This window comes from Sceloporus occidentalis, unplaced genomic scaffold (assembly GCF_023333645.1).
Source record: "Sceloporus occidentalis isolate IW3139 unplaced genomic scaffold, rSceOcc1.0.p SCAF_129, whole genome shotgun sequence".
Classification (NCBI taxonomy): domain Eukaryota; kingdom Metazoa; phylum Chordata; class Lepidosauria; order Squamata; family Phrynosomatidae; genus Sceloporus; species Sceloporus occidentalis.
In genome coordinates, this window is record NW_028317109.1 from 688533 (window position 1) to 701586 (window position 13054).

At 39.5% G+C, this 13054-nt stretch overlaps 1 protein-coding gene and 1 non-coding gene across 2 annotated transcripts in view; one reads left to right on the forward strand and one right to left on the reverse strand.

Moving 5' to 3' along the window:
- Positions 1-13054, reverse strand: part of LOC149281661 (ALK tyrosine kinase receptor-like) — a 168188-nt gene that overhangs the window by 140561 nt on the left and 14573 nt on the right. The window lies entirely within an intron of this gene.
- Positions 5158-5287, forward strand: LOC149281663 (small nucleolar RNA SNORA35). The gene has a single exon (XR_016278031.1). It is a non-coding gene; the product is annotated as a small nucleolar RNA SNORA35 (small nucleolar RNA).

The following is a 13054-nucleotide window of genomic DNA, read 5'->3' on the forward strand; positions in this document are numbered from 1 at the left end:
CAATATGATTTTCTCTGGAAAATGCACTATATAGAGTATTTAGGGATAAAACGGACTAATACCATGAAACAAATGATTCCAGCAAACCTATCTGAACTGTGGGTAGACATTAAAAAAAGACTTTAATTCATGAGCCATAAATAACTTATCCTGGTTGGGTCGAATAGCTGCTTTTAAAATCACAGCTTTTCCAAAATGATTATACATTTTTCGAATGATCCCTCTACATATATCTAAAGCTACTTTATTAAAGTATCAAAAAGATGTAAACACATTTATTAACCAAGGAAAAAAAATAGAATAGCAGATAACTTATTAAGAATACCTGTTGATTTGGGTGGACCAGGCCTTCTGGATTTAGATATTTTTCATAAAGCAGTACTTTTAGCACAGGCTATTTTGTTACTTTCCCCTCCAGGTCAAATTGGTTGGGTTGATTTAGAGAATAATATGTTAATTTCTTATAAACCTGAAGAACTGTTATGGCTTCCAAAACATCTTCGCCCCAGTGTAAAATGTACTCTGGAATCATCTAATATAGCATTAAAAACACGGGAGTGGACAGCTAGTTTGTGTCCTGAATTATTTAAAATTCAAACGGTTACCCCATTTAAAACACTCGGTTTATTAATTCCCAACATAGATTTATCCATTTGGTATGCAAAAGGCATAAAATGGGTTAATGCTTTGTTTCATGGGAATACCTTTTTATCATTTGAACAATTACATCAGATTTGGGGTATACCATATCAGCAATTTTATGTATATTTACGAATAAGACATTGTTTATCAATTTATTCGGATCTGTTACAAATAGGTAATAAAAATGATAAATGTATATACACCTGGTACAAATCAATAAAAAAAAAAGATTCATTTAACCCCTTCAGGACCGGGATTTTGATACTAACGTGTCGCTAAAGGACCAGAGCCGTTTTTGTGTTTTTGCCATGTCTTTCTTCAACTGTAATTTCTCTCTTATCAATTGGTGCACCCACACAAATCATATATTGTTTTTTTCAGCACAAGTAGGGCTTTCATTTGAAACCATATTAAGCTGGGTAGTACATTGTTTTGTTTGAAATAAACTGGAAAAAGTGGGAAAAAAATGAAAAAAACGCATTTTTTTACAGTTTTGTATACATACAAATTGTACACACATTGAACCAATGGGAAAAAATTATCCCAAATATATTCATTAAGTTGTCCTGATTTGGAAACCACCCAACATGGCCAGGATTTTTATCTATTTTGACCAGTATAGGGCAAATATTGCAAGGCATGCATCACGTTTTTGAAATGTAATTTTTTTCAAATTTGGCATGGTAGTCTAATAACTGCAATAGTTGTCACAGATACTGATTATCCGCCCAAAATTATATGTTTATGAAAAGTAGATAAGTCAAGGTGTACAACTAGGGTCATTTTGACACTTTTCAAACAGGGATTTTATCGCCAATTGCTGCCAAATTTTGAGGTATTTTTATATTTTATTTTTTTGCATATGTTGCAATGTTGCTTTAGATTTCATATTATATTTTGTATAGAATATGTGCAACTGCAGAAAAAAACACCGAATTGTGTTCACCAACATCCCCCGGTTCCAACAAGGCCTCACATGCATGGTTCATGCATTTTTTGAGGAAGCTATGAGGGCAAAACTGGAACATGCGCATTTTCGTTTTCACATTTGGAATTTTCAGAAATTGGTTTCCTGGGCCCATATCCCATTTGGGACATTTTGGAAGCCCCCCACTGTAAATTACCCCATAAAAGTATATATTTATGAACAGTAGACAAGTCAAGGTGTTCAACTAGGGTAGTTTTTACAGTTTTCAGCTAGCCATTTCTTCACTTATGTCTGCCAAACTTCACAGGGAAATTATTTTACTGCTTTTTTAACGCATACATTTCAATGTTGCACTGAATTTCTTGCACACCATCAAGATCCCCTGATTCCAACAAGACCTCACATGCATGGTTCATGCACTTTTTGAGGAAGCTATCGGGGCAAAACTGGAACATGCGCATTTACATTTTTTTAAATATTTTTTTTCATCAGATTACTTGTAAGTGACAGGTTTAGGCCGCTGACATCAATCAGGGAGACCGATCAATAATCAGCGACTTAAAATGTCACCGACAAGTGATCAGGTAATAATTATGATTATTTCATTTATGAATAATTTGTGTTTTTTCATAATTACCCTAGATGACCCCTCTCTCTTTGTAGAGCAGGGTCATCCGTGGGCTGCCATAATGATCCGATCACTCCTATTGGCCAGGAGCGATCTGATCAGCCCAGCCCAGCATTTGACCTGGAAGCACCCTGGACTTTCAGGTCAGTGCTGTTATTTTTTTTATTATTATTATTTTATTAATTTTTTTAATTTATTTTTATTATTAATTTTTTTTACATTTTTTTTAACTCGTTCAATGCTGATGCTCCATTGAAGCACAGCATTGACTGATATTTAGTCCCCACAAGCTTCTGGGGACTAATATTAACCCCTGCAATGCTGCGATGGGGGTCATACACAATCGCAGCATTGAAGGGGTTAATTGAGGAAGAGGTGGGGTAGGGGTTAACTGAGGAAGGGTGGGGGGGTCTGGTCTCCACATGAGACCAAAGAACCCTGTCTCCCTGTCCCTGAAGCTGCCTCTGGCAGCTGGGACACAATCTCCAATAGACTGGAGATTGTAGGGGAGGAGTCTCTCTGATCAGTCCTACAGGACTGATCAGAGGACTTCTGGGGGGTCGTTTTTGCTGTTGCTGGTCTGCCTCAGTAGCGAGGCATCTTTGCAACACCTGTTTAGCCTAAATGCGTACTTACCTTCCCGGTACCGGCGTCTTCGAAACACACGCGGTGTTTCAAGATGGCGGCGTCCATCAAGCCGGGGGGCGGAGATTGCTGTCATCATCGGGGGGGGGGGGGTGTTGCTGGATGTCATGGACATCCAGTGAATAACACCCCTAGTGGTCAGATCACTCATAAGAGTGATCATGATTTGATAAATCAAAGGCAATGTTTTCTAAACATTGCCTTTGACCAGTATTGGATCTGCCTCCCTCCGTCACTTGCTTCTAGTGAGGGAGAGAGACAGATCGGTGTGTGACAGGTATTCTGAATAAAATAAAATATATATATTTATCCAAAGGCTCTTATAAGAGCCACCCATTCAATATTAACCCCTTCATTGCCATTGATCACTGCATAAACAGTGATCTTACATAGTGGCAATTGTTTTCGGGGTTCTTTTTTTTTTTACATTTTTTTTTCTTATTTGCTTTTTTTTTAGTTTTTTTTTTTACATTTTTTAATTTTTATTAGAGCCATTAACCCTTTCCTTCCCCACTATTTTTGCTGCAATTGTAACCATGCAGCGCAGGTATACGGCTGAGGAGGCGTATGCCGTTTTGGCCACAGATTCTGAGGCCACTGATACAGCGTCAGATTTTGACGTTGGTCAGTTCACAGATACATCTAGTGATGTATCTGTGGCTGTTAGGAGGCCTGCCACACGTAGTCGTGGCAGTGCACCAGAGGCATGGGTAGCGCCTAATAGGTACAAGCCAGCTATCCCTCCTTTTTCTGGAATTCCTGGCATCAATATTGATGTTACAGGATTCACTCCACTGCAATTTGTGCAGGTTTTTTTGGGAGATGATGTCTTGGGAGACATTGTCACACAAACTAACCTTTATGCCCAGCAGCACCGTGCTGCTAGCCCTAATTCTTTTTGGGCAAAACAGCCATGGACTCGCATTGATGTGCCAGAATTCCTTAAATTCTGGGCACTCACAATGTTAATGGGCATTATAAAAAAGCCCTCCATCCGCTCCTACTGGAGCACCAGCCCCATCCTTAGTACCCCATTTATGCCCAGACTATAACTAGGCAAAGGTATGAAATGATTCTTCATTTCATGCATTTTAATGACAACAGCCTGTGCCCCCCTAAGAAGCACCCCCAGTTTGATAGGCTCTACAAAATCCGCCCCCTGATTAGCCATCTTGCTGCCAGGTTTCCAGAGGTTTATACACCTGGAAGGGATATCTGCGTGGATGAATCCCTGATGAAATATAAAGGAAGGCTGGGATTCAAGCAGTATATTCCTTCCAAGCGCTCTAGGTATGGAGTGAAGGTGTATAAGCTCTGCGAGAGCGAGACAGGGCATACTCATGCCTTCCGGGTATACGAGGGTAAGGATAGCTACCTTGACCCTCCAGGTTGCCCAGAACATCTGGGCACCAGTGCCAAGATTGTTTGGGACCTAATATTCCCCCTTATGAACAAAGGCTACCACTTGTATGTAGATAACTTCTATACAAGCGTCCCTTTGTTCAAGTTGCTGTATTGTTTCGATACAGTAGCTTGCGGTACTATAAAAAAGAACCGCTTGGGTTTCCCACAACACCTGGCACGAACCCGGCTAGGAAAGGGGGAGACCTCAGCTCTACGTCAAGAGGAGCTTTTGGCATTGAAGTTCAGGGACAGAAAAGAGGTGTGCATGCTGACCACCATCCACGATGAGAGAACCGTGGAGGTTTCTGTCCGTGGCAGAGCTGGGGTCACTAGAAAGCCAGTGTGCATCAGGGCCTATAATAAGAACATGGGTGGAGTTGATCTGTCAGATCAACTCCTACAGCCCTACCTCATTATGAGGAAGACAAAGGCCTGGTACAAGAAGGTTGCAATTTACCTAATGCAAATTGCAACCTATAACGCTTTTTTGTTGCAGAAAAAAGCAGACACTGGGCTGAAACTGTCTTTTTTGCAGTTTCAGCTCCAAGTAATTTCAAGTATCTTGTACCGTGATGCACCTGGTCCCCAAGTGGTGATGGGAAACAGCAGGATTGGGGCAACCCATTTTATTTTTAAAATCCCCCCTACAGCAAAGAAGCAGAATCCCCAAAAGAGATGCAGGGTATGCTACAGCAGGGGGCAAAGAAAGGACACCCCATTCTACTGTCCAGATTGCCCTGGAAAACCTGCACTCTGTGTCGGTGACTGCTTCAAGTTGTAATACACAGTTTCCCATTTTTAATTTTTTTCTTTGTTCCTGCTCCATTTTTGTATTTTTTTTTTTACATTTTTTGTTACATTTACTGTTTTTTAGCTTTTATTTGCTCCACCATTTTTTAAGCGTTTTTATTTGCACTGTCAAGTGAACCCTGTGTCCATTCCGTGGCATGAGGGACCGCTTAAGGTGCTAGATCAAATCCCTTCTTGGAGATAGGCCAGGCTTTCTTGTAACCTGTCCCTACTGATAGTTGGGTACAAGCATTTTTTTTACCCAGATGTAAAACTTCCTAGTTGAAAAACTGAATTGCTCATGTTCCAAATGTGGCCCTTTTGCCCCCAAACAATCTGACAAACCCATGCATGTGGGGTATCAATGTACTCAGGAGGTGTTGTGGGACAGTGACATATACCAGGAGCTGTAATTTCACACCTGAAGTACAAAGTGTGTGAAAAAAACACCAAAAACAATTACTATCACAAACTTTGACAAGGGTTGGTGGTAGGATTAGTGCATGGAAAGGGTTAAACTATCAGCATCTAAAATACCCTGGGGTGTCTAGTTTTCAAAAATATATGATTTGGAGGGGTAAATTTAATTTGCTGGCTTCAAAGATGCCCCAAATACCACATGGAGACAAAATTACCAGATTCAGAGAAAAATGGTTTTGAATTAGCAAAACGCTACTTGTACTTATTGCCCCATAACGTGTAGAAGAAAGCAAAAAAACATAAAAACATTGGGTATTTTTAAACTCGGGACAAATAGTAGAATCTATTTAGCGGGTTTTTCAGCAGTTTTTTATGATGAATAAAAGATTTTTCAAATAAAAGTGAGAAAATGTGTTTTAAATTTTTCGTCATATTTTATTATTTTTATTATAGGAAATTACATCATATGGAAAAAATTATGGTGTCTGAAGAAAGCCCTTCTTGTCCTGAAAAAAACAATATATAACTTGTGTGGGTTCAGTAAATGGGTTAAGAGAAAATTACAGCTAAACAGAAACACCGCAGAAACGATAAAACAGCCATTGTCACGAAGGGTACAAAAAATAGAATCAGCCTTTGTCACGAAGGGGTTAAATGGGGACACTCGCTGCTTTCCCCTTCTTATAAAAAGGCCCCAGTTGTAGCATTCCCACACGTATTTTCGTATTTGCAACCTGGAAGCAGCCTTTCCTGATATCACCGCGGGATTAACCCTCTACGTAAACTCGAGAAAAAAAAAACCCCTTCACCGGAACGCATGATATGCGCAAGAACGTCAGAGGAATTCTAAGAAATAACCATCACATTAAAAAAAACTGAAATTCTTTTCTTCTCGACACCTGCAGAGGCATAAACCGGATACACCCCGCTACTCTCTATTTTAGCAGGTAAGATTTGACGTGTAAAGAAAAAGAAAGGAAAAAGGGAAAAAAGAGAGAGATGTTAAAAGATCTCGGTATAATTATCCTTTGTAAATACCCACAGGATACAAAATTTTTTTTACCCTAATATAGGAGACAGACACATGAAACAAACATTAAGTCTGACAAAAAAGAAGGATCCCAAAATACCAAGTTCTGGTCTCCCTAATTCATTTCTTTTATGAGTAACCGAGGTAAGGAACCTTTATTATCAATCCCTCTCCCGTAGGAATATCACAAATGTGATATTCAGTGGCAAAACGCGTCAGGTTCTGTTTTTTCTATATCTAAACCCAGACGCATGACTGTTGAGTCATTGTATGCTATTTTATATGTTATTATATATGTATTTTAACATTGTATATTCACCACACATGTTACCAGTCTAATACAATTGTAACAAGACCATAATAATAATAGTTTTTGTAAACCCGTGGATATAAATGGCTGTATCTCACTTGAAAGTTGCCACTATTCGCCGTGGCTCACAAACGTACCAAAGGGACAATTTCAAAGATTGAGAAGGAATTGCAGTGATAGAGAAACCTTCTCTGAACAAGCGTCAGTTTTAAAAGAGAGATTCGAAGAAAAGGGGTACAATACTGACACTTTAGAAATGGATATGTTTACAGTAGACAGTATGGACAGAAATAAACTCCTATCTTACAAACCGAAAGAGACTGTTTCCATAACAGATGTGTAAATATACTGGGATAGGAAGCAGCCTGGTCGGGCTATCTGCTGATGTCATAAAGAGTGATGCACTCTGTGCAGTAAATGTGATGTCACAAAGAGTGATGCAATCTGTGCAGTAATTGTGATGTCATAATGAAGATTCCCTAGAACTGCAGCAGCGCAGGTGAACTGAATCATTCCTTGTGCAGACTGTCCAAGACGTCACACAAAGAGTGTTGGATTAGTGATTTTAGAGGAAATCCTATCTTCTACCAAACGACTGGAAGAACTCGATTTTTCCGTTTTCATAGAAGCATCCGGTGATATCTGAAGGTAGGTCCTGTGTCTGAGGGATAGGTACTGACAATATAGTAATAATATCTGTATCCACCATAAGCCAGATCTTTGTTGATAATGTGTTGGTTTCCAAATATTCCCCATAAATGAATATTTGAGCAAAACATTAGGAAGGTCATCTGCTCAGGGACTGAAAGACCCCATTATATGATTACTGATGATATGATTAATTAGATGGAATCAGCGGAATCGGCGGATTTTACATTTTGGTATTTATTCCATATCATAGGAGAACATTGCTTAGTAATGGATGAGTTTGATCGTTTGTCATTTATTAAATAGAATCTTATGTTGTTTTGTTTATTTTTTATATCCAGGTTCACCAATCATGGGAAGTACATTGGCCTCGTGCCTCCCTCGCAAAGGCTCTCAGGGACACGATCATGGGAAATCCACGAAGAAGAGGCCATTCTTCTCAAACCGGAAGCAGAAACAGGACGCCTCCACCCAGACCCCTACGCCTCCCAAATTTACGATCTTGCGGGCTTCAACCAGCGAGCTGCTGAAATGTTTGGGGGAGTTTATCTGTCGCCGGTGCCAAAGCATCGAGTCTCTCTCTCCCCTGGACGCGGTCTACTGGCTTAAACATCTGGACAGCGACTTGCGTAGATGGGACGAGAACCGCTTCTTATCCCCGGCCAGCGTGATATTTCTGTACATGCTGTGCCGTGAGGTGATCTCATCAGAACTGGAGAACGAGGAAGAGTTGGAGGCAGAAGTGATGCTCTGCGCGTATGTCACCTGCTCTTACATGGGGAGTGCCATCACGTACCCTTCTGAACTATTCAAGGTGGAGGGCTTCACGAGGCGTTTCTGGAAGAGATGCCTTGCCATCATCGATCTTATGAGCTCCAAAATGCTCAAGATCAACGAGGACCCGGTGTATTTTGCCCAGACCTTTGCGGATCTGCTGGCTGAGAGCAAGGAGAACGATAACCTGAGTGGCTGAGGATGGATTGAAGTGATCGGAGTGGACAATTTGCTTAGTGTTCTGAGACTCAGATGACACAGAACATCTCTATGCAGGGCTCTGCATAACTTGTTACTAGTCTAATACATTTGTAACAAGACCATAATAATAGTTGACTGTCCAAGAGATCACACAAAGAGTGTTGGATTAGTGATTTTAGAGGAAATCTTATCTTCTACCAAACGACTGGAAGAACTCGATTTTTCCGTTTTCATAGAAGCATCCGGTGATATCTGAAGGTAGGTCCTGTGTCTGAGGGACAGGTACTGACAATATAGTAATAATATCTGTATCCACCATAACCCAGATCTTTGTTGATAATGTGTTGGTTTCCAAATATTCCAAAAAAATTTATATTTGAGCAAAATATTAGGAAGGTCATCTGCTCAGGGACTGAAAGACCCCATTATATGATTACTGATGATATGATTAATTAGATGGAATCAGAGGAATCGACGGCTTTGACATTTTGGTATTTATTCCATATCATAGGAGAACATTGCTTAGTAATGGATGAGTTTGATTGTTTGTCATTTATTAAATAGAATCGTATGTTTTGTTTACGTTTTTTTTATCCAGGTTCACCAATCATGGGGAGTGCGCTGGCCTCATGCCTCCCTCGCAATGGCTCTCAGGGACACGATCATGGGAAATCCACGAAGAAGAGGCCATTCTTCTCAAACCGGAAGCAGAAACCGGACGCCTCCACCCAGACCCCTACGCCTCCCAAATCCTTGCGGGCTTCAACCAGCGAGCTGCTGAAATGTTTGGGGGAGTTTATCTGTCGCCGGTGCTAAAGCATCGAGTCTCTCTTGCCATCATCGATCTTACGAGCTCCAAAATGCTCAAGATCAACGAGGATCCGGTGTATTTTGCCCAGACCTTTGCGGATCTGCTGGCTGAGAGGAAGGAGAACGATAACCTGAGTGGCTGAGGATGGATTGAAGTGATCGGAGTGGACAATTTGCTTAGTGTTCTGAGACTCTGATGACACAGATCATCTCTATGCAGGGCTCTGCATAACTTGTTATTAGTTATTGTTATTAGTTATATTAGTTATTAACTTGTTATTAGTCTAATAAATTCGTAGCAAGACCATAATAATAGTGCTTTGTGTGGTTTTAGATTTTTCATGATATTGCCCTTTAAAACTTCTTTTATTTTGCAATTTTCTGGAAAGTCAGCAGCATCTTTTATATAAATGCAATATGACTTCTTATTCAAACAGGGTGATAACAGACTTATTATCTAGTGCCAAGGTGGTAAATCTACTGATGAATGTGCTAATTACAGAGCAATATCTCTTTTAACCCCTTGATGACAATTGCCGGTCCGGGCATGTCACGGAAATTCAAGTCGATAACGACAAATGACGTGCCAGGACCGGCACGTCATTAAACGGGTGCAGAAAGCGATCTATTTTCGCTTTCTGCACCGAAACGGCGTTGCTGTAATGCCTTGACCTCGAGGCATTCAGCAACGCCATTATCGGCACAAAGGGGCCATCTCTGGCCCCTCCCCGGGGCGTCAACATCCGCCATACTTTGTATGGCGGCGGAGGCCCGTTTTAAAAGCGTTTAGGAGGCGATCAACGATCGCCTCCTAAACTTAAATGGTGTCGCTGGAATGCCTCGATCAGGAGGCATCCAGCAACACCAAACACTTACCTGGGGATGGACTGTGACCGCTCCGGAGAGCGGTCACAGCCGCAGCTGCCGGTGATCTTCGCCATCAGCAAGATGGCGGCGGTCCGGGAAAATTCAATAAAGAAAAACAATAAAGTCTAAAAAGTTCGCTAGACGGTCTCCAGACCCTCTAGAGAATTCTGGCTCCACTTGCAGGTTGAATATAGGTACTGCATTCAACCATGCAAGTCAATGGAGCTCAGCTTTCTAATCACAGTGTGATTAGAAAAAATAAATTAAAAATAAAATAAAATTAATAATAATTAGAAAAAAAATAGTAAAAAAACAGTAAAATGTAAAAATAATTTCCCACTGATGTCACTATCAGGGGAACCTTCAAGTTGAATTTTTTTTTTTTAAAAATTAAAAAAAAAGGCAAAAAAAAAATATATATAAAAAATATATTTTTGTGAGCAAGTCCTAAAATTAGCATATTAGCTTAAAACAATTCTCGCATGGAAAGAGTTAAAATACTGGCATATTAAATGCCCATGGGGTGTCTACTTTTAAAAAATGTATGATTTGATGGGGTAAATTGAATTGGCCGGGTTCAACAAGGTCCCAATTAACACGGGGGGAAGGATGGCCACACATCTAATTTCCAATTAGAAAAATGCACACGTACCAAATGTGGCCTTTTAGTTCCCCCCAAAAATGACAAACCCATGCATGTGGGGTATCACTGTACTCAGGAGATGTTGCTGAACACATATTGGGGTGTCGTGTGACAGCGGCATATACCAGGAGCTGTAAATTCATACATAAAGTAGGTTTGTGTGGGAAAAATACACACACAAAAATACTACTGCAAACTTTGAAAAAATGCTGGTGGTAAAATGTGTGCATGCAAAGAGTTAAAATACCAGCATTTAAAATACCCTGGGGTGTCTAGTTTTCAAAAATATATGGTTTTGTTGGGCACACTGAAATGGCCCGGCTCATAGATGTACCAAATAGGGCATGGGCAGTGGATCCCCAAAGGCCAAAGTTCAACATTGAAAAATGTGCATGCCCCAAATATGGCCCTTTTGCCCCCCGAACAGCCAGGCAAAATCATTCATGTGGGGTATCACTGCGCTCAGGATATGTTGCTGAACACATATTGGCGTATTTTGTGATAGTGACATATACGAGAACTTTTTAATTCATACCTGAAGTAAAATGTGTGTGACAAAACAAATGCAAAAAAATGACTATCACAAAGTTTGACAAAGACTGGTGGTAGATATGGTGCATGGAAAGAGTTAAAATACTAGCATTTGAAATACCCTGGGGTGTCTAGTTTTCAAAAATATATAGCTTTATTGGGCACACTGAAATGGCCCGGCTCAAAGATGTACCAAATAGGGCATGGGCAGTGGATCCCCAAATGCCAAAGTTCAACATTGAAAAATGTGCATGCCCCAAATGTGGCCCTTTTGCCCCCGAACAGCCAGGCAAAATCATTCATGTGGGGTATCACTGCGCTCAGGAGATGTTGCTGAACACATATTGGGGTGTTTTTTGATAGTGACTTATACCAGAAGCTGTTTATTCATACCTAAAGTAAAATGTGTGTGAAAAAACAAATGCAAAAAAATTACTACCATAAAGTTTGACAAAGGCTGATGGTAGAATAAGTGCTTGGAAAGGGTTAAAATACCAGCATTTGGAATACCCTGGGCTGTCTAGTTTTCAAAAATATATGATTTGATGGGGTAAATTGCATTGGCCGGCTTCAAAGATACCCGAAATGGCACATGGGGGGAAGAATTACCAGATTTGGAAAAAATGGCTTTGAAATAGCAAAACGCTACCTGTACTTATTGCTCCATAATGTGTAGAAAAAAGCAAAAAAACATAAAAACATTGGGTATTTCTAAACTCAGGACAAATAGTAGAATCTATTTAGTAGGTTTTTTTATTACCTTTTATAGATGAGTAAAAGATTTTTCAACTAAAAGTTAGAAACAGTCATTTTTTTCTAAATTTTTCACCATATTTTATACTTTTTTTAATAGTAAATAATATGATACAATCAAAACAATGTCATCTAAAGAAAGCCCTTCTTGTCCTGAAAAAAACAATATCTAATGTGTGTGGGTTCAGTAAACGGGAAAGAAGAAAATTACAGCTAAACACGAGCAGCGCAGAAATGTTAAAACGGCCATTGTCACGAAGGGTACAAAAAGTAAAATCAGCCTTTGTCACGAAGGGGTTAAATGTGGATCTAAAAATTTTGGCAAAGATTTTAGCAAACAGGATAACACCGCTATTAACATCTTTAATCCTTAATGACCAAGTAGGTTTTATTAAAGGTAGACAAGCATCTGATAACGCAAGAAAACTGATTAATGTCATTCAGATTTCAGAAAAATAATAATTCCATGTGCAATTCTTTCTCTAGACGCTGAAAAAGCATTTGACAGACTAAATTGGCATTATCGTAAAGCAACACTACAAAAACTTTCCTTCTGTGTTTGTCAGAGATATAATGGCAATGTACTCTTCCCCAATAGCAAATGTTTTAAATGAAGGATTCGTTTCCAAGGACATTATTATCTCAAATGGAACAAGACAGGGGTGCCCATCGTCCCCGATATTATATGTACTGGCATTAGAGCCTTTAGCTACAAAAATACGTCATTCTGGAGATGTAGCGGGGTTTCCCATACCTGAACGAATTACATTAAAATTTAATTTATTTGCAGATATTTTATTAACCATTACTGAACCTCAAAAATCTATCCCTTCGTTATTTAATATACCGTATTTGCTCGATTATAAGACGACCCCCCAAAATCTAAATATTAATTTAGGAAAAAAACAAAAAGCCTGAATATAAGATGACCCTATAGGAAAAAAAGTTTTACCAGTAAATATTAATTCATGTAAACAATTTTTTCATATTTAATAAAAGCTATGAATATATATATATTTTTTTATTTCCTT